The following is a 23,322-nucleotide window of genomic DNA, read 5'->3' as shown; positions in this document are numbered from 1 at the left end:
AAACTCCAAGTTGAAGTGTGTTACCTGCTGCAATTCCCCTCCCCCACCCCTCTGTTCGCGTGTATGTGTGTGTGCGTGTCTTGAGCACCCATCCCCCACTGTCAACTCACAGACGCCTCGTGAGAGCTGCCCTGGGGTAGAGACTATAGGTGCGTTCGACATGAAGCTCAGCTGCAGCCGGTGATCAACGAGATTAGCCGAGCGCAGGCGGGGCGGAGTTGAAAACGGAGCCGTCAAGACGGACAGCTGGACACTTCGGGACTCAAAGTTGCTGCAGTCATGATGACCGATCACATGGCGTCATCATATTTTTTTGTTATTTTTATTTATAACAACAAAACATTTACAAATAAAACAGAATACAGGCTCTTCAAACTGTAGTTCCTTTTTAAACAATAAGAGAGAATTATGAATAAAATATATAACAAATGCATGAGAGAAATAAGAGGAAATGAGAGGTTAATATAAACATAAAAACGAACAGGTTCGTTTTCAAATTCTAGGAGTTAAACATCAATCTTTAGGCTAATACTTCTTGTTTGAATCTGCTAAAAAAGGGTTTACATATATGTACATTTATAGATATAAAAATTTCCCATGTAAAAAGCAAAACAAGGTGTTTTGATTAGGTCTTAATAAATGACATTATTTTGGATGATGAATGAATTTTCAAAAAAGCATTTTAATCCAAAAAGATTGTGTTGAAAAGAACAAAAGGTAAAATAAGTGAGAGATGTAGAAGTTTCCCAGAAAGAGCAGGTAGCCTTTAAACTGCTAGATAGAAAATAAAATATATATTTATATTATAATAATAAAGCCATTTTATAATTATTTAATAAAATAGTTCTTTACTTTAATTTGTTAAGAGAGCTTTAGGGGGGCAGGATCAATGATGATGATTTTCTTATTTCAATTCAATTCAATTCAATTCAGCTTTATTTGTATAGCGCTTTTACAATGTAGATTGTGTCAAAGCAGCTTCACATAAATGGTCATAGTAACTGGAACAGTGTGGTTCAGGTTTTAGTGTTTAAGTTCAGTTCAGTTCAGTTTAGCTCAGTTCAGTGTGATTTAATCATTACTGAGAGTTCAAACACTGAAGAGCAAATTCATCAATGCGTAGCTCTACCAATCCTGAACCATGCGAGGCAGTGGCGACAGCGGAGAGGGAAAAAAAACTTCACCTGATGGGAGTGAAGAAAAAAAACCTTGAGAGAACCAGACTCAGTTGGGCACGACCATTTTAATTTCTCCGCTGGCCAAAAGTCTGTAAGTCTGTAAGACTTACAAGTCTGTAAGACTTATTTGAGTTCATATTTAGGTTATTCACTAAAATGTACACTAAAATATATCATTTAAATCGTTCATGGAGATGAATGCAGTAAATAGTCTGTATAAAAAAAGTTAAAAAATAAACCTGTGCAAACAAGCTAACCTTTATAACCAGATTATTTAACAAAAGATGATACTGCAGTAAAATATTTGTAGTCTTTTAATAAGCAAGATGTGTACAGGATAGAGAGGGTGTGAAAAGTGAATTGTTTGTTTTGAAACTTTTGAATCGGAATTTGTCCAATTATAAACCCAAAATACACGTGTTTGTTGTCATGTGGTGAACTTGGCCAATCGTGTAATATCGGTGTCGTCATCAAAGCTCCTGCAGTCGCTCTTCAGAAGCTGCACGGTCTGAGTTTGCCGTCTGATCTCGGAGCGCTGTCGCGGTACTTTGATGCCACATGTGACAGTCACGTGGCGTCGGCGCAGCATCAATCCGGACAAGATTTCTAACCAGAATGCACCGCTTTAAGACAGATTTCGATCGATCTGCGCAGCGCTGCATGAAGTCGAACGCACCTTATGACTATGATGACGACGACAATATAAAATTAGTTTGTTAACGTAATTCTAGTCTACAACACCTATCAGGTTTCCCCTCACTTTTTTTTTACTTTAAAAATATATATATATTTTTATTTTATAATTATTTTTTATTATATATATATATATATATATATATATATATATATATATATATATATATATATATATATATTTATTTATTTACTTATTTGGAGATTAAATTAAAGTGCACCATAATCAAAGAAAATCAGGTTTTTTAAAAAAAAAAAAAGTCAAATGAAAAGAGCATGTTCAATATAAAACAAATATGTGAACACTTCAACACGTGGATGCATACATTTTGCAAACTCCAAGTTGAACCTGCTGCAGTTTCCCTCCCCCACCCCTCTGTTCGTGTGTATGTGTGTGTGTGTTAAGCACACATCCCTCACAGCGCCTCATTCAACTCATGAACGCGCGGCATTTGCAAACACGTGCTAATGACGCAATCAATTGGAGACGCCTTTTCCCGCGAACTCATCTCTCCAGGGAGAGCAGGTAAATCAATTTATGTATTTAAATGCATAATTACTGCTTACACGACAAAACATTGCCTTTGTAAGATGTATGTTTAGTGCTTATATTCCTTTGTCGATTATATTTGTTGAAATGTATTTAATAGCAATGTTAGCTGTATACTGTTTAACACACTACATTTCTGTTGATCAAAATAGTGTTTGCGTGTGCTTGTGTGGTTGCCCCAAAAATAAAATCTTTATTTTTTGTTTAATATGGTGATTATTTTAAATTACTTTAAGTAAATAAGCCTTTTAATGATGTTAATTAGCTTTCCCAAACGCACAGAACATTATATATATATATATATATATATATATATATATATATATATATATATATATATATATATATATATATATATATATAACGTCTTTATTATATCAAAGTATATATAATTTTGAGGTGTGTAAAGTTACAAAAACATGAAAATGGTTCATGTGGGTCTAGCCCTGTTTTCAGTCTAAATAACAATGTATTTATAGCTTTGTTTAACGAATATAGGAAAATTAATCTTGGATGTGATTTACATCCTACCTATTCTGTTTTTAATTACATTATGATTTAATTTCTGATTTAAATTTTTAGATAGAAGTACATTACTAGATCTATGTGAAATCATTTGGGTTCAGCAGAACAATAGACAATATATAAAATGTATTATGCTATTATTATTATGTTATTTATTAGCATAATATAATTTATTATATTTATTTTTTCGTAAAGTCTTTATAGGAAACATGCCCTTTGTCTTCATGCTGGGAGTAAGAAAAAACAGAAAGCGTAAAATACCTCAAGAGGATGCAGAACATTACATTTGTTGTAAAAGTGACAAACCTGCAAGTGCAATTCATCAACAATTACAAAGGTAAGTTATACTCACAAACACTCTCTCTCTCTGTCTATATCTCTCTATGCAGTGGTTCAATATAGAATGATAATGAACATGTACAATATTGACATCATGGGAACTCAAAATACATTGAATAATTATTTATTATGTAAACTTTTACAGTTCTTTTTAGTAAAATCCATGTCGTGTTGCAGTGGTATTGTTAACAGTGCAACATTCTAAGAGACTTAATTGTTTTTCAATAATATTTTCAAGTTCATCTGGCCTACTACAGGTTGAAATATTAACTGAAACTGTTACTAAAATTTAAAATATTTATAGGTCAGTTGTACTGTACATTAACTCTGTGCAAGAAGGCTTCAATAGTAAACATTAGTTAATTAAAAGTATTGGTAAAGTTTAATGTTAATCTTAGGTGATGATCATTTCTTAATGCTTATGTATGTGTTAAAATTATAGTAATCTGATTACAATCGTTTTACTAAAGTTAGTCGTTTTACTAAATGGGGATAATAACTAATAATATTCAGTTGTATTATTTTATCCTATATTAGCACAGTAACTGTAATGAATCTGGCTTTTTTTCTCACCGTTGACTTTAATCCATTAATTTTTTTTTAAAGTGTTACCTGTTGTACTTTATCATACTTTTGCAATTAAATTGGGTTGAAACATTTATTAACTCTGAACATGTGTATATACAACAAAGCACTACATTAATTATTTTTGCTATTATAATTGTTAAAGTAACCAATGCAAACCATACACACACTTAAATTAGTTTTTAATGTATCTGTAATGTTGTAAAATATTTTACAGATCACCAGACTTTTAATTTTCAGCCAGGCACTCCAATGGCTTCCAATGACATCTTTCCATTTCAAAATTGTCACGTTTAAGATCTGATTTCTTTAAAACTCAGTAATCTTCACTACCTGTTATATTTATGATATGAAGTGGGTTTCAGATCGGACAAGAAGCACTGCATTAAAGTCCATTTCCCCCCGCCATGTCTTTAAAAAATGAGTTTTTTACCCTGTATTTTGGTTGTTGCTAGATCAGATATGGTTGCAGCCGAAAGTTAACGAAAACTATTTATATTATTTCTTAAATTTCACATTTGTTGTATTTTATTAACGTCTATCCCCACCCCAACCCTAAATCCAACTGTTACAGTAACGTAAAAACAGTAGTTGTATTGAGTATTATTTATGCTGCTATCTATTAAAATACCCAATACATTTTATTTTTTAAAGCCTACCTTCACCCCAACCTTAAACCCAACCGTCACAGTACTGTAAAAATATTCATTATTGTTATACATTCATTCATTCATTTTCTTTTCAGCTTAGTCCTTTTATTAATCTGGGGTCGCCACAGCAGAATGAACCGCCAACTATTCCAGCATATGTTTTACACGGCGGATGCCCTTCCAGCTGCAACCCATCACTAAGAAACCCACACACATTCATTCACACTCATACACTTCAGACAATTTTTATCTTAGCCAGTTCACCTGTACCACATGTCTTTGGACTGTGGGGGAAACCGGAGCACCCCGAGGAAACCCACGCGAATACAGGGAGAACATGCAAACTCCACACAGAAACACCAACTGACCCAGGCTTGAACTAGCGACCTTCTTGTTGTGAGGCGACAGCACTACCTACTGTGCCACTGCGTCGCCTATTATACAGTGTCATAAAAATGCTGCTATATGGATGTGCATAGCACATACCAGCCGGCCACGTATTCGATTTAGACTTTACCCAGTATTTTCAATGGAATTTCTGCGCTAGCCTTTTGCTATACTGACGGCGCTAGTGGTTATACCATCGTTCATCTAATTTTACGCTTGAACAACTAAATGAATGCTTTAGTCTGTTTAACTGAATGTATTGTAATTCCATTACAACATTGATGATGTACAAACAACTTTGTGAAATTGAAAATATCCACATTAAGCTATCACCGGAAGTTTATCGTTGGCTTTAAAACTCTAGCTGTGCAGAGAGCCCATTGTGCATAAACAATTTTGTTCCAAATCCCCGTTAATATCTAATCTTTGTGCTAACAAACAATAGCGAACACAGTTGGGCAAGTTACTTCCAAAATGAAATGCATTACAGTATATATATATATATATATATATATATATATATATATATATATATATATATATATATTAAAAGTTACTGCCATTTCTTTTTTTGTAATTGGTTACATGACAATATTAATATCTCAGAAATGCATTACACTACTTTTGTATTACTTTTAGGTTACTTTAACCAAAATACCCACAGAAGTATGACTCTAATGAATTAAAGTATTAATTTTCAATAGTATGTCTATGTTTTCAAATACATTTAGCTATATATTGTAATTATTCAGAGAATTTTTTGTTTGCACAAGGAGTCTGACAACAGCCAGTGCTCCACACAGAGATCTGGTCATTTATTTGACATATTTTCTTTTAAATATATATTCATAGTGCTTCATCTTTTACACATTTATATATATGACTGTGTAACCTTAATCACTTCTGGGGATGGGGACTTTTTACAGTAAAAGGTAGCAATTTTATTTTATCCAATAAATGCATTGATAATATCCACAGATTTTTAAATAGTCAATCAAATGAACTTAAACTATTAAAATTGCAACAAACATTTGTTTTGGCCCAAACTACAAAAACAAACAAATTTAAAACTAGTTTAAACACACTGGTTTAATCATCTGTACATGTCATTATAACTATATTGTATAAATATTATTTCAAAGACCTACATCATGCTAACAATTAAAAGCTGAATGACATGACATAACAGGCGATTGCCCTCTGAGTGCACCTGAAAAGACATTAATGACACTTCTCATAAAGCTTGAGAAGCATACAGGACAAGTAGAACAATTAGTTCAAATAAAAACACAAAAGTCTGTAGAATTTAATGCAAACTCAAAAAATGCAATTATGAACCAATGATAATTAATTTTCAACAAACTGCAGCTAATGAACGTCTTTTGTTTAGGAGGATGGGTTTTCACCACTGAAGCTTTATTCAGAGGGGATTTTGTTCTTGAGTACAAGTTTGGGTGGTGAGTATGATTAGCCGAAAGGTTATTAAATATGTTTAGATGTGGTTAAATAAATGAGCAAATAAGCAAACATAACACTGCCGTGCCCCTATGCCAGGGATCACCAAACTTGTTCTTGGAGGGCCGGTGTCCTGCTGATTTTAGCTCTAACCCTAATCAAACACACCTGAACAAGCTAAACAAGGTCTTACTAGGTATACTTGAAACACCCAGGCAGGTGTGTTAAGGCAAGTTGGAGCTAAACCCTGCAGGGCACTGGACCTCTAGAAATAAGATTGGTGACCCCTGGCCTATGCTATAGTATCATGATAGGTGATCTCAAAGGTGGATGACATGAAAATTGTGTATCACCCAACAATAATGTCCAAGCACTGCACAACTCTGAACAAGTTCGACCCACGCATGTGCAAGGCAGGCAATTCTGTAATCTATCAGCTTAAATATATCGGCCATATTTTGATATCAGACTGATGACCATAACATAAAAAAAAAGCATTTATCGGCTGATATTGATATGGCCGATAATATATTATGCGTCTCAAAATTTAAGTATTTCTGATTCTGATCATTCTGATTACAATCAGTTCCCATATTTGATTGCAATTTCATAAAAAATGTTCCTCACAGACATAAAAAATATTTTACAGGAATTGAGAAGTGAAATGTAAATTAACACTTCTAATCAAATCTGTAGTTTTTAGTGAAATAATTAGCAAGTTTTAAAATAGAATTAATTCTCGATACTATTGTTAACACCTCTTTGAAGATGGTCACAGAAAAAAAATAGTACATCTTAAATGTATAAACTTTAAAAATTGTTTGTATTTTATGATGTTTAGTGATTGTTTTATGTTTTACAGCATGGATGCATCGAAAGAAGATGGGTCTTAAGGGAGACTTGTAAATGATGACCACAAAGCTCCTAACTGCAAAATGAAAATCATATCTTTGCTGTGTGCAACATACTTCCAGGAGAAGATATAACCTACAATTATGGAGATTCTGGTTATGGTGAGTAGGGGTCAGTAGTATGAGTCTACAGAAATCAGTAGGTTCACTTACCAATTGTCTATATTATGAAACATAAAATTCAACCATAATTATACGGATGCTTTATTCTGTAATATTGACAGTCAAAATAGCAATACTGACTGACATGTATAAGTAGAAAGTCTGGTCAGAAGGAATATACAGGGTTTCCGCGGGGTCTTAAAAATTCTAAAATTAAAAAATCGAAATTTAAGGCCTTCAAAAGTCCTAAATTCACTGTTCTAAGTCTAAAATATTTTTGCACAGGTCTTATTTTTGCGATGTCCATGTAACGCTACATCTAAAACTCATTTAAATTCTTTTTTTGTTGTTGTTGCTAGGTTTTCAGGGTGTTGTAGGACTATTTCACTAGTCCAATTGTAATTTGCGTTATTACAACTACAAATAAGACCGACATGCCCTATACCGACAATTGCCAATCAGCTTTCTGTTATTGAACTCAGTGCGCGCGGTAAATGTGATGTCATCACTGTGTTTATGGAGGTCTGCCAGCCGCGACATGATTTTGGCTGGCAGAGCTCACAAAATGTTTTTTCAGTTCGTGCGGTTCAAATTAGATTTGAATTGAATATGAAACACTTTGAAGAGATTTTGTCTGAAACAGGTATGACTGTACACATATAGGGCTGGACAATAATTCGATATCAATATATATCGCGATAGATTTTTTACAATAACAGTGATGATTTTTAAACCCATTTCCGGTATTTCGATATACATTTGCATACGTCTGTTTTATTATAGATAAGATCTTATACCTTGTATCATTTGTCACTGAATGACTTTTCGTGCTCAGAATGAGCGTGATGTCACTTGCGTGATGACGTACATCACAGACACGCTGCCACTGCCAGCGCTCAGAAGTTAGTTAAGCTGCTCCGTCGCAGAATGCTACAAAATGCTACAAAATGTGTGCCCTGAATACTGATGTGAATGAACAAGCTTCCACAACTAAGAATGCAGACAAATTAGTTGATGAGAGAGGAAAGACGAATGCAGTGGTGTGGAAGTGATTCAGCTTTTTAAGTTTCGATAAACGTTTAGTTTCGGTGCTCTGCAAAATGTGCGGTAGAGTGGTGCCGAGTCTTCCGACTAACAGCGGAAACACATCAAATCTGTTCCACCCGATCGAACATACTGAGAGTCAGAAGCAATGACAGAAGATGAGGCATCATTTAAGTTTAAGTCAACCTGTCGCCTCACCATCCACTTTCCCGACACAGATGGCTATGAGGCACCGTGTAGGATCTAAATAAAACTTTGCTTATCAACACGAGCATATAAATTACTCGCATATAAACCTATACTATGTTCAAAACATGTATGAAACTTGCGCATATATAAACTTGATGCATGCCCATTGATACACCCATTGATACACCCATTAGGGCTGGACAATGATTCGATATCAATATATATCGCTATAGAATTGTTTTCAGTAACGTGATATGAGTTTTAAACTCATTTCTGGTATTTCGATATAAATTTGCATATATATATATATATATATATATATATATAAAATAATTATATTTTTAAGATCTTATAGATTGCATTAGGGATGTAACGGTATCAGAATTTCACGGTACGGTAATACCTCGGTATGAATGTCACGGTACGGTATTTATTGAATCATTTACAGGAAAAACAAAACTTATGAAAATACTCCAAAAAAGTGCCAAAAGTGTCAATGACATACAAATTAGCCATCTATCTGTAAGCTTTGAAACAGGAACTTCAATTTTAATAACAAAAAAATATTAAACCATGTAAAAAAATAAAGTTTCAATTTAGTATTGTTAAAAACTCATCACATTCAACATTTAATCACTCACTCACTCACTTAGATAGAGATGGGTTTTAAGGAAAATTATCTTATAACTATAATCTGGTAAAAGCTGGTATCTCTGGGTATTTACAATGTCCCCTGCAACAGAAAAAAACCCTCTCATTTTGGACTGAGGTTTCTGGGACAGAGATATGACTTGGCCCAGGTTGACAGCAGTGGGTAACGTTGTGCATTGTCTTTCCCCCACTTGAGAGGACAAGCCATGAGTGAGATAGAGGTCTCTTTGCGGTACAAGTCAATGTCTGCATCAATCTGAACAGTGTGCTGTGTTCTGCAGTCCCCATACTATAAGTCGTATTCCCAAACTTGCAGGCACGTGCACACATAGGGCTCAACCTGTGCAGTGCACATGCCCTTTTTAGTCTTGGATAGAAAGTGCCCTTCCAAAATGATCAAAAGTGCCCCCGCGACGCGACACACCCTCCGTGCCGCTCTTCAGTAGGCGCGCGACAACACCGCTCTTGAGTATGCGCGCTCAACCCCCCCTCCCCGCTTTACAGTACGCGCGCGACAACACAGCTGATCAGAACACGCGCGACAACACCGCTATTCAGTACGCGCGCGACAACACCGCTATTCAGTACGCGCGCGGCGACAACACCCGCTTTATGTTCGATCATTTCCAGGTCTTTTTCATCCTCGCTTCTAGCAGCACACTTCATTTCCGCATTACTGGATCTGTAGCGACAACAGACCGCAAAGAATGTTGGCAACCCCAGGGCTGATGGGAATTGTAGTTTCCACTACCTCCCGTTCGCTTCATTCGCCTGAGCAAATTTTCTCAGAAGACCTATAGTTTTATCGAGTCATGCGACTACGCTAATATCGGAAAAAATTTATATTGCGGTATGACGGTATTTACAATACCGTTACATCCCTAGATTGCATCATTTGTCACTGAGTGACGGTCAGTGCTCAGCCATCAGAAAGAGCATGATGTACGTCATCACGCATGTGACATCACAGACACGCTGCCATCGCTTAGCACAGCAGTTGGTTAGCTACGTCGCAGAAAGTTTGCCCTGAAGTGTGTCCTGAATACAGATGTGAATGAACAAGCTATATATATATATATATATATATATATATATATATATATATATATATATATATATATATATATATATATATATTTTGCACAGGGCTTGACATTAACTTTTTTGATCACCAGCCACTGTGGCTAGTAGATTTCCAACTTTACTAGCCACTCTGCATTTTCACTATCCACAATTTTGTTGTTGGAAAAATATATTTTATATGCATAAGTTTGACGTTGACATGCTAAAATTACTTGATTTAAATTTTGTGTTATGTCCATGTGTTCTCAATCATTTCACTTTTTGTGTGTCGAGTATGAGGTTGCTCAATGAGCATGAGCAAAGGAGTCATGGTTTCATAGTGTTTGCACGACTAGCATGACTTTTTTTAGAGCTCAAAATTAACGGTTTACCAAATTTATCTCTATAACCATACAAAACAATAATTATTTCTTAGACACAAATGTTTAATGTGTCAAAACAAGCAAAATATAGCTGTATACTATACTTTTTATTTAATAAAACATTTCTTAAAAAAGAAAGAAAAGCAATTGACTTTTAAAAAAATAACTATTGTCATGTATCAAAAATATTTACAGTTATCTGTCGTGGCTAATGATCATCCTCTCATTTGGTATTCACTTGCTTTCTTCTGCTCACGTGATCACAATTATTTTACTTCTCGATTCTAAGATCACATTTGCACGCATATTGGGTCATCCTTATATTGTCGAACCCTGCTTTTAGGAAAACTACAAAATTGAAAAAAAATTATTTTCAACCAGGCAAAGTGGCTTGTGGGAGTGACTGTCTAACACGACAAAGCTGAAATCTACCTGAATTTGGCATGTTGCCGGGTGTTAATGTAAAGCCCTGTGTGTGTGTGTGTGTGTGTGTGTATATATATATATTAGGGATGTAACGGTATTGTAAATACCGTCATACCGCAATATTAATTTTTTTCGATATTACCGAAGTCGCATGACTCGGTAAAACTATAGGTCTTCTGAGAAAATTTGCTCAGGCGAATGAAGCGAACGGGAGGTAGCGAAAACTACAATTCCCATCATCCCTTGCGGTCTGTTGTCGCTACAGATCCAGTAATGCGGAAATGGAGTGTGCTGCTAGAAGCGGGGATCAAAAAGAGCTGTAAAACTCTAAGGCCCCGTTTACACTAGTGCGTTTTAGTTTTAAAACGGCGTTGTAGAATGAAAACGATCCGCGTCCACACTCGCGTTTTACCCAGCGTTTCTGAACTGCTCTCCGTCCACACCAAAACGCTGAAAACGCACATCACGTGACCACAGACACTCTCGGTCAAGCGCTCCAGCATTTCTACCCAGATGAGAGCTCTGCTTGTCGGACTGCTCATCACGCATCTCCCGCTGGATCTAATCTCACTATATTTGCTAAACGTGATATTTCATTCATGTTGTTGTCTTTATCTAACGACATAGGCCAATTCCCTGACTTTGATCATTGGAATCTATTAAGTTACTTGTTCACGGGTAACATGTTTTGGTTAAGCGCAAAGATAAGTTAATGATTAATCCAGGTACATTGACTGATCGCTTGCCTTTATTTCCTACAATGTATAAACTTATTGTATGTTATACTTTTATAATTGTCGATTATTAAAACAGATATTCAGCAAAAGAGAGGGTGCGTTTGGTATTTTCACTGAAATTGAAAGGAGGTAGTTGTTATAGGCTCCGTTTTGTTATAAATATCCACACAGTGAAGATGACGCTCATATATGCAGCACGACGCCTCAACATTGCTGTCTGTTAAGTTTTCTAATATTAAAAAGGAAATAGGCAGTTCCTTAAATCATGTTTACATTTTATTGTTGAGAAAGTGAAACGTAGCCAAGGTGATGTGAATGAAGTTATAAAGTACACTGTTCCCTTTGAAGATTTACCCGTGTCCTCGGTATGTTTTCCATATCAAACTGAGAAGGGGGAGACTGCAGCCTTGATCAAACTTGCGAAGTCTTAACTTACAAGAAGATGATGCGAGACTGAACTGTGTGTGGGCTACTTAATATTGAGGAAAAGCCCCAATCAGATATGCGAACGTTTGCAGCCCCGCCTCCGTTTTCAGATGTCTCCGTCTTTCCCCATCCACACTGAGACGGAGCAGCAGCGTTTTAGAATGAAAACGGCATCTCCAGCGTTTTCGAAACGCTCCGTTTTCGGCGCTCGAGAAATAAGTCATATAAGTCATATCTCTCTTGTCCCAGAAACCTCAGTCCCAAATGAGAGGGTTTTTTTTTTCTGTTGCAGGGGACATTGTAAATGCCCAGAGATACCAGCTTTTATCAGATTATATTTATATGATAATTTTCCTTTAAACCCATCTCTATCTAAGTGAGTGAGTGATTAAATGTTGAATGTGATGAGTTTTCAACAATACTAAATTAAAAACTTTATTTTTTTTACATGGTTTAATATTTTTTTTGTTATTAAAATTGAAGTTCCTGTTTCAAAGTTTACAGATAGATGGCTAATTTGTATGTCATTGACACTTTTGGCACTTTTTTGAAGTATTTTCATAAGTTTTGTTTTTCCTGTAAATGATTCAATAAATACCGTACCGTGACATTGATACCGAGGTATTACCGTACCGTGAAATTCTGATACCGTTACATCCCTAATATATATATATATATGTCTGTTTGTAAAGGCTAAATACAAAAAAGAGAGTGAACATTTGAAAAAGTTAACAAGTAAAATTTTTTTAAACCTTTTTATTAAAAGAAAAGTTATAAGAGCCTGGAGGTATTATAGACTTTGCAAATTCAGTTTGCAGATATTTGTAGGTACAGACATCTATTGTGTGCGTTCTTGGCAGTTTTTTTATGTCTTTTTAATATTGTCCATATCGATATCGGAATTATATCATATCGCCCGAAATTAAGAAGTATATCGTGATATAAATTTTTGTCATATCATCCAGCCCTATACACACATCTTCTTTATGATCAGTCCATGCGTGATCATAGGGAGAAGTAGAACCAGATGACCAATACTTTTTGGCTAGAAATTGCAACAGCAGTGGGAAAGGACGACAGTTTTTGTAAAAGTTTGGAAAAACCTGAGGGATAAGTTTGTTTAAAAAAAGAGTCCATGCAAAAGTGTAGACCCAGTTGGTTTTAATATTACAGAATGTTTTTCCATCATGCATAGGTTTTACACTAATGTATAGACCTATATTACAATTTCGAATTTAAAACAATTTACAAGTTACAAACTAAAATTAAGTAACAAAATTTTGCCTAATTACCCTAACCTGCCAAGTTCACCTAATTAACCTAATTAGGCTTTTAAATGTCACTTTAAGGTGTATAGAAGTGTCTTCAAAAATATCTAGTCAAATATTATTTACTGTCATCATGGCAAACAGAAAATAAATCTGTTATTAGAGATGAGTTATTAAAACTATTATGTTTGAAATGTGTTGAAAAAAAAATCTGCTCTCCATTAAACGGGAATTGGGGAAAAATAAACAGGGGGGCTAATAATTCTGACTTCAACTGGAAAGGAATGTATGAATATATGTATCAGTTTACAGTATATTGATGCCCAATTTCTAGGCTTTATTGGTAATAACTAAACTAGCCAGAAAGTGATGTGTGAATTGTTGAGTGGGCAAAATAAAAAATAAAAAACCTCAATATTTTTAGTGAGTGTACTTGTTTTCTGTTTTTATTTCTGCCTTAATAAAAAATATAATTGTAGAGCAACCCAAGATCTGTTGCCATTAATATTTAACTTTAATGGGTAGAACTGTCTGAGATATGAAGAAAAGCATGTGATGCATCATTTAGATAAAAAATGTATTTAAAAAATCTTGAATGGTTATAAAAATCTTTATAATTAATTATAAAATAATTAAAAACGATTATCCTGAATGATATTAATGATATGACCTAGTTCCAGAAGCTTTTTACTTCTCTGTTTATTTGTCAGATTTTACTGTCGGTTTCTTCTTCTTCTGATCTCTTTATGTGTATGCGTGTTTTTGATATTGCGATATAGATCCTAAATTTAATACTTAATGGTCTTAAAAAGGTCTTAATAAGTCTTAAATTTGACATTATGATATCTGCAGAAACCCTGAATATAGAAAAAGAAGAATATACTTGTTCTGTCTTGACAAATATTTCTGATTTCGATATTCTCTGTTTTTTTTCTGACATCCAGTCCCATAATGTTCCGTCTCCTCACCTGCTTTGGACAACGTGAAGATGAGTGATCCTCACAAACAAACTGAGCCACAACAGTCAGACAAAGCAAGAAGATCAGGGAATAAGACGGTAACCCTTTCATTCAGGCACCAGGTAGCCTATCTAGTGATATTTGCTGCTAAGTGAACAGGGCAGAGTAACCAGAACAAGGTAAGACAGACCCTTTGGCAGGTTTATTTAAAATGTAATCTTGTTCTAACTATATAACATCATACAATTGTGTCTTAAAGCAATTTATTTAAAGATGAAAGGATAGCTCAATTATGTATTTTCACATGCCAGATATTCTGGAGTTAATTCATACAGTATGACCAATAGTACACATACAGATTTTACTATAAAAGATTGGTTAATTACTGGCAAGTGATAGTTGGACTGCATAGTTAATCGTAAAAAGATGGCGATCTCGATTCGAACCCCTGAACGTCGATGCGTGAACGACATTTAAATGACCATATTGCAGTTTGGAGTTATGTTTACTACAAGATAGGGTTGTGCCGATTGACACTAGTGTTGTGTATCGATGATAGGGAGAGATATCACAGAGAGCTGAGGCCTGACTATTTTAAAGATGATGTTTGGCTCATTTCACATTTATGTAGACCTATTACATGTGTTAAATTCATTTTTAAATAAAAGACTTATTATTAATATTATCTTGTTGTTGATGTTATTCTTATCAGAATTAATAATCAATTAACTGTAATTTGTCCAGCTTTAGCTGTGTCCGTCAGCATTGCCTAACCGAGACTTTCAGACTGCAGCAGCAATCATTTAAATTGAAAATTGCCTGCTCAAAGGAAAAAAAATACAATGATTTTAAAATTGCAAGGCGAGTATTACCTATATTCACAATTTTTACCAAAATCAGCATGTCAAAAAGAATTTATTTCCCATTCTTTGCATATCAAGTTAATATGCAACTTCACTGTTACTTAAAAATAATAGGCTAAATAACAAAACAGGATTTAATTAACAAACAAGTTATAGGTGCAGTAGGTGATCTGCCAAAATACTAACCGGTTGGCATAATATCTTTGAAACACAGTCCCTTCCCTGCCATCCAAAGCCACGCCTCCTAAAACACGAATGCTCATCGTAAAGATGGCAGTGGACAACCCACTAGATCATGTCATTCACCATTTATAAATGTAGCTAGTGTTTGGCCGGTGGTGTGCAGGAATTACACTTATTACTAAACCATACTTGCATGCTATTTCACATGAATATTCAGAGTAGTGGTGAACAATATAAAGAGCGCATCACAGGCTGTCATTGTTCAGAAATGACCCAATATAAATACAAAAGCATCTTCAGCTCAGTAAAGTAGGCTAGGCTGAATAGCTCTATTTACTGATGTTTTGTTGTTAAACTAAATATAAATCTACTTTATCAATGCTGTAAAAGGACCTTATGAAACTGAAAATAGTCGCATCAATCTTTCACGGGGAGATTTCAGTGGCTGAACAACACTTCTGTGCAGATAACCCATTCATAACAACACAATCTACATCAGCTCTGTGTGACTAAAAGAGTTTAACACAGAACATGGACTGCCTAACAGAAATACTTCAGTCATGGTATTATTCTTCTTCCAGCGTGCAAAACTCACTCCAATATTGATTCAGGAGTTTAACAGGTTTTTATTCAGCATTTGATTTGCAACTGTGACTGCTCGTCTGCACATAAACGCGCGGCGCACATGCACGCATCCACATGCAAATGGTGAATCTGCATGAAGAGATGCCCAGTGGTTCAAATCTACATTTGCTGACAGTTTGAACTACTTATAAGAATTATGAGAATTGTCAGCCCGACAATATTTAATTGGATGAACATGTTTTAGTTTTATGCCTTACCCAGAATATAAAAATACATATAAACACATTTAGATCATTTTCTTTAATCTTTACTTTTGGACTGTGAAGAGACTTTCGACCAGCACAACAACACATGATTCTGAAGATGATCACCTACTGCAGCTTTAAATAGACTTAAAAAAATAAAATAAAACCAAAAATGAAAACTTTAGAACTGAAAGTGGCTCAGATGTTCTGGAATAAATGGTGTTGCAGTAATGCACAATTGTTGGTCACCTGAGACTCCTTTTATAACAGCACTCTCACAAGATTATCTCTTGCTTTCACAAAAAGTTTTTCATCTTTTATTTATATTTGTTACTAATAGCCTATTTTAGTTTTGCCTACGGGTAAAGGAAGCCTATGGACTTTTTAAATTTGTTTTTAGTGCATATATTTACTGATTTGTCAAATACCCAGAATATACAGGGTGTCCGCGGGGGTTGTGAAAAGTAGTAAATGAAATTAGTCAAAATTAAGGGCATTAAAAAGTATTAAAACGTAGTTAATGTCATCTGACGAGGTATTACATTTTCGAGCTCAAGATAAATTTTTAGATTTTTAGATACATTTTCAGTTTGTGTTGAGTACAGGCCTTTATTCTAAAATTTGCGTGGATTTATTTAAATGTTGAGAGTAGGACCGTAGCGATATCGTGAGGTGGTATGGTAACTTGGCAACAAAGCCGCAACGTCAACACACCAGGGCTCGAAATTGTGACTATTCTGGTTGCATATGCGCCCAAAAATTAAGCTATGCAACCTCATAATATATTTGGGAGCATGTGTGCGACTGCATATAATGGTTGTAGTGCGACCTGCTTAGATTTTTTCTAAAGATGTGCTGAATCGCTTTTCCCGGCCATTAAAATGGTTCATATTAGCTGTCAATCACTTAAGGCTTTCCGCTGTCAGATGACAGGGAGCTTTTGTGACTGCAGGAATTGCAAACGCCTGAAGAGTGAAAAGTACACAGGTTTGCAAATCCCACCTAAAGTTACAATTAATGGCACAGATGACCACTATCATGTGGTGAATGTTGATCCACCAACCGAGATCGAGTGTTTTCGGAGAAGGTGGCCGTATCTGGATGCGTTGCATTCACTGCGTGTTCAGCACAAATGTCCGCTAAATGTAAAATCTAATACTGTACACATCATCGCCAAAGAAGCAGGCCTTCTAAGTTTACACTGAAACTGCAGCTCATAACAAAGAACCACATTGCGCTGTTGGTCATCGCGAGAATCCTGCTCTGCCTGCTCATTTATTGGGTCGGCTGACTCGCCTGCTTTATTCCACAAACACAGAAAAATGTAAATCAGCTCATAACTAGTGTGAGCATTTACAATGACACAAACCAAAATCAATACTTGCAAAGAGTGGCAGAAGTGAGACTTTTTTTTGAGATGTATATTCTTTTTCTATTTAATTACTGATGACTGTTTGCAGCTTTTAGCCTTGAATTGAATGATTTATTATAATCTTTTGTTTGTTTTGTAGTAGAAATATTATTCATTAAATTAACTCGCATATAAAAAAACATATTTTTGTTTGATGTAAACTATACATTTATTCTTCATGAAGTAACAGTAGGACTTTATATAGCAGATAACCCACATTCAAGGCAGCATGATAATGACAAATGTAATTCTTTGTTAGTATTATTGTCATCATTGATTCAGCACGATTGTCTAACCGTGCTGAGAACGGTGTGTAATTGTGCCGCACTGATCCAGGCTCAGTGGAGAAACAACCATAACCGTACTGAACTGTTCTTAGAAGAGCGGCTATTGATATTAATGACATGCATAACATTGATTAAAAACTATAAACAAAGGCCCATTGTGACATCTAGATTAATCCCTCTGCTTTACTTAAATGTATATGTTATCTGCAATATGTTATTGCATTTAGAAAGATTTAATTTACGCCACTACAGTTGCAGCTCTAAGTCGTGCTGGTATTACATTTTTTTTGAAGGCATTAAAAAAGGTAGTAAAAGGTATTAAATTCAACTTAAGAAGTTCTGTATATAACCTGAAATAAATATGTTTGTTTTATTTGTGTTTAATTCGATGGAATGATAAACATGGACATGGGTGTTATTCAAAACATGACCTATTTATTTTTAAATATATTATATTTATATATTTAAAATGTTTTATTTAATTGTTTAAACCATATTACATAAATTTACAACTACTATTTTACCATTTGTTTTGGCTTTAGTTATTAAACAGATTATTAATAAATAATCAAAGAACATTTTACTGAGCTCAGTCAATAGTTTTGTCTGTAGGTCTAGTCAAAAGTCTAATACAATTAGAGCCATGGCTGCAACGAGTCGGCAACACTGTATCTACAATGAAACTCAGAAAACAATAAACAGAATTATTCCAAGCACAACATTGTGTTAGATTTTAGCAAATACAAATGTAAGCTTGTTGATTATCACTTATGTGACTATGATCAGACCTGCCGCACTCAACTGAACAAAACATGGACAAATAAAACTCTATCACAGAGAAATAGTCATCCGCGGGGGTCCTTCTCTCATCTAAACAGGACATTAATGCATCTTTGTTTCTTATGTGTTTATCATTGTAGGTGTCCCCAAAGGTGTGTGTGTGTATCACCAGAGTCCTCAAAGTGTAGCTAAAGCAGTGTGTGTGTATCACCAGTGTCCCCAAAGGTGTGTGTGTATGTCACCAGTGTCCCCAAAGGTGTGTGTGTGTGTATCACCAGAGTCCTCAAAGTGTAGCTAAAGCAGTGTGTGTGTATCACCAGTGTCCCCAAAGGTGTGTGTGTGTATTACCCGAGTCCTCAAAGTGTAGCTAAAGCAGTGTGTGTGTATCACCAGTGTCCCCAAAGGTGTGTGTGTGTATTACCCGAGTCCTCAAAGTGTAGCTAAAGCAGTGTGTGTGTATCACCAGTGTCCCCAAAGGTGTGTGTGTGTGTATCACCAGAGTCCTCAAAGTGTAGCTAAAGCAGTGTGTGTGTATCACCAAGGTCCCCAAAGGTGTATGTGTGTATTACCCGAGTCCTCAAAGTGTAGCTAAAGCAGTGTGTGTATCACCAAGGTCCCCAAATGTATGTGTGTATCACCAGAGTCCTCAAAGTGTAGCTAAAGCAGTGTGTGTATCACCAAGGTCCCCAAAGGTGTGTGTGTATCAACAGAGTCCCCAAAGGTATGTGTGTATCACCAGAGTCCTCAAAGTGTAGCTAAAGCAGTGTGTGTGTATCACCAAGGTCCCCAAAGGTGTGTGTGTATCAACAGAGTCCCCAAAGGTGTGTGTGTATCACCAGAGTCCTCAAAGTGTAGCTAAAGCAGTGTGTGTGTATCACCAAGGTCCCCAAAGGTGTGTGTGTATCAACTGAGTCCCCAAAGGTATGTGTGTATCAACTGAGTCCCCAAAGTGTAGCTAAAGCAGTGTGTGTGTGTGTATCAACAGAGTCCTTAAATGTGTGTATTTCCACTGTAGTCTAAACTAAATTAATTATAGACACTCCTCTTTCAACTAATCATTTGTATAAAGACTTTCCCAGTAATTGTTTTCACTGAGAAACGTGTCTTATGGCGCATGTAAGTAGGTAGTGTATATGGATTTGAACTTCACAACCCTTGTTTTATACAGTATGGGTTTTAGTGTGAATGGATTTTAGATGTACTATATTAACCATCATATGACTTATCAGTAGAGTTTCATCACTTCTCATATCATTGGATATTAATGTGTCCATTGAGCTTCATAAACTCACTGTAAGGTCATCCATTTACTTCTCCCTTACTGTTTTTTAAAATTAGTTTGTATGTATTATTCTGCTAACATGCTGTCTGTCACATACTATTTATGAGAGAAATATGTCATTTCATGAACAATACTTGACACCAAATGACCTTCTGACACCAGATTGAGTTATTTGTGAAGGAAAAAATGTAATTGTCTATTTTCAGTGATCTTATTTACTTTATCATATGTCTCTCTGCACTAACATTATTATAATTATTAATAATATTATATTAGAAATATTCAGATAACCGAGTCCTGAAAGTATACTTTAACCTGAGTTTGTGTATAACTGCGGTCCTCAAAGTGTGACTATACCGGAGTTTGTGTACATGTCCCCAAAGGTGAGTTATAAAATACTGTCCTCATTTTGAAGGTAATTTGTCAGGTCTTTATAGAAGTATTTTTTTGCAAATATCAACTGATATTCATAATAAGCACATTTTTAGTAGTGCAGTCATGTCTTTCTTTTGTCTCTAGACCCTTCAGAAAGGGTAGTCCTCAAAGGTAGGGTGTTGAGTCATGTGTCCTCATTGGTTTGTTAGGTGGGTATGCGTGTGTGTGTGTGTGTGTGTGTGTGTGTGTATATATATATATATATATATATATATATATATATATATATATTTTTTTTTTTTTTTTTTTAATAGTCACACTTAATAAAAACAATCTGCAGCAACACTTTGATTGACATTTTCCCTTTGTACGTGTCATCAAAGAGAAAAAGCCCCGCCCACTAGTGACCACCTCTCTCTTTTTAGCATAGGACAGAAGTCTCATTTCTGAATCTGCCACTTTGCTGACACACAGGCATTTATAGCTCCGCCCTCTATTGAAAAAGAGCACAGTCTCATTTGAATTTCATCGCAAACAACAGCGACAGTGACAAAGTTGTCACAATTAGGATCAAATCCTAAAAAGGGGCAGTTTCAGAGAGTTATAAATCATTGTTTGTGTGATATTTTGAGCCGAAACTTCACATACACACTCTCTAGGGACATATTTTACATCTAGGGACTAGGGACTTATTTTACATCTTGTTTAAAAGGAGAATAATAGGTCCCCTTTGACAAGAACGACTATAGCTAGAACAATCTAGCAAACGTTTTTAATTATTTAATGGTTGAACTATTGCTGGTATATCAAACAATCAAACTATTTATCTATAATTTACTTTTAAAAACTTGAAGATTAGTTCTGCTGTCGTTTATAAATTACAGTTTTGATGTTCTCACATTACATTTACTGTCCCAACAAGTAAATACATGTACACGACCCACTGATCCACGACTTTTGGAGATGATTGATATGCACCATGATTTTTTCCTTTGGTTTTGGAATGAATTGGACATATAACTAATAGGTTCAATGAGATTCACTCAAGCAAATGTATGCATATGTGCGTGTTTATGCCATGGAGACCCCAGATCTGCGAAAACATCACGTCGCCAACAGACACATTAAAGAGGATGAGGGGGAAAAGAAAGATGAAGACAAGCAATGAGAAAGAAAAGGAAGAGGAGGAGGTGGGGAAGAGGATGACACGTTTATATAACAGCAGTGCAATGAGTACAATCTGACCTCCATACCAAACACATACACACACACAATCCTCTGTATTAGCCACATGTGTGTCATAAACACATAAATATGGAACAAATCTGGCTGGAGATTTGCATAAGTGTGAGCAGTAAGAGATTTTCCAGAGCGTTCCATAACAACAGATTGCAGTCTGCAGTTTCAGGTCTGAAAATCTGGTATCACTGAACCAAAATACGACAAGCTGCATGTTTCCATCAAAAAAAAAAAAAAGAGTGTAACAATGCTAGGGTTTTGTTGTTGTTGCTAGAACTATAATATGTTTTATGCTTTGATGTTTTTAGAGATATTAAAGAGACAGTCCATACAAAAATAATAATTCTGAATATTCAGATTCTGGTATTTTAAAGATCATCAGTAACCAATAAGGGTGTGACGATCCTCCAAATCCTCTATTCGATTACATTTTCGATTCTGAAGGCACGATTCGATTTTCGATTATGAATAATTAATTAATTAATTAATGACCAATTAATTATTCGTAGCCTACCGTTTAAACTCCCTGACCTGCATGGTCTTTGTTTTACCCATAAACAAATCATACAGTAAATGAATAAAGGCAAGATACACACATAATTACCACCTGTCAATCACTTTTTCTGTGGGACTCGTGAATAGGCAGTGATCTGTGTCGTTATAATGGCGTCGGTAAAAAAGACGCACAACCAACAGGAACCAGCCAACAGTATCTGAGGTGTGCGCTAAAATGACAAAGTACAAGTGAGTGAAAGATTGAAGCAGTCCTCTGACTGCCTGGACCTGCTGTCTCGAGCGCAAGGCTGTATGTGCGTCTGTGTCTGTGTGGTCACGTGATGTGCATTTTCAGAGGTAGAGAGGAAGGAGGGCAGCTCAGAAATGCCACACGCCACTGTGGATGTCAAATCGTTGTCGTTCTAAAATGCCATTTAAAAACAAAGACAGTGTAAACAGGGCCTGAGTGTGAACTTTTCGCGAGCGGATTTGCAACAGGGGCGGGCGGAGGATCGCGATGCCGGTGTTGTCTATCGGACGAACTGTACGTAATACGTACATAGCAGAGCTTGCAAAACTGTGTTTTTTTTGTCGACAACACGAACGTTGTCAACATAACTCACTGGAAATCCAAAATGCTTACACACCGACGACTTCATTGAAAGAGGAGAGGGTTTAAGTTCTCTCGACGGGTCTCCTGCTTCTGCAGTTTAACAAGCACTTCAACAAGCCTGTTTTTTTACCGCTTGGCAAGCCAAGCTGACATGGGGGCGTGGCAGCATCGACGATTCTATTTTTTGATTCGATAATCGAAATTGAGCATAAATTTTGATCGATTTCGATTAAAAATCGAAACCGTGACACCCCTAGTAACCAAATGTTTTTAGCTCTTAATGATTTCCATTCAGAGTTCTAACACCTTATCCAAAGTCTAAGGCCCCGTTTACACTGTCAGGTCTTGATACCCAATTCCGATTTGTTGCCTATATCTGATTTATTTGCCTGTCTGTTTACACGGTGTTTTAAGTGTGACACATATCCAATTTATGCGTTTACA

At 35.6% G+C, this 23,322-nt stretch overlaps 1 protein-coding gene and 1 long non-coding RNA gene across 5 annotated transcripts in view; one reads left to right on the top strand and one right to left on the bottom strand.

The window, feature by feature from the left end:
- The window catches only part of acsl3a (acyl-CoA synthetase long chain family member 3a), an 85,756-nt gene that overhangs the window by 39,834 nt on the left and 22,600 nt on the right, over positions 1–23,322 (bottom strand). The window lies entirely within an intron of this gene.
- On the top strand, positions 2,348–15,205 carry LOC101882929 (uncharacterized). Of its 2 annotated transcripts, XR_011006366.1 has the most exons (5): positions 2,348–2,397; positions 3,142–3,283; positions 6,298–6,364; positions 7,225–7,375; positions 14,506–15,205. It is a non-coding gene; the product is annotated as an uncharacterized lncRNA (long non-coding RNA). The 2 variants fall into 2 exon arrangements; XR_012391094.1 differs by lacking the exon at positions 6,298–6,364.

Source organism: Danio rerio, chromosome 15, assembly GCF_049306965.1.
Source record: "Danio rerio strain Tuebingen ecotype United States chromosome 15, GRCz12tu, whole genome shotgun sequence".
NCBI lineage: Eukaryota > Metazoa > Chordata > Actinopteri > Cypriniformes > Danionidae > Danio > Danio rerio.
Note: the sequence above shows the minus strand (reverse complement) of the source record. Positions and strands in the feature narration are given on the sequence as shown.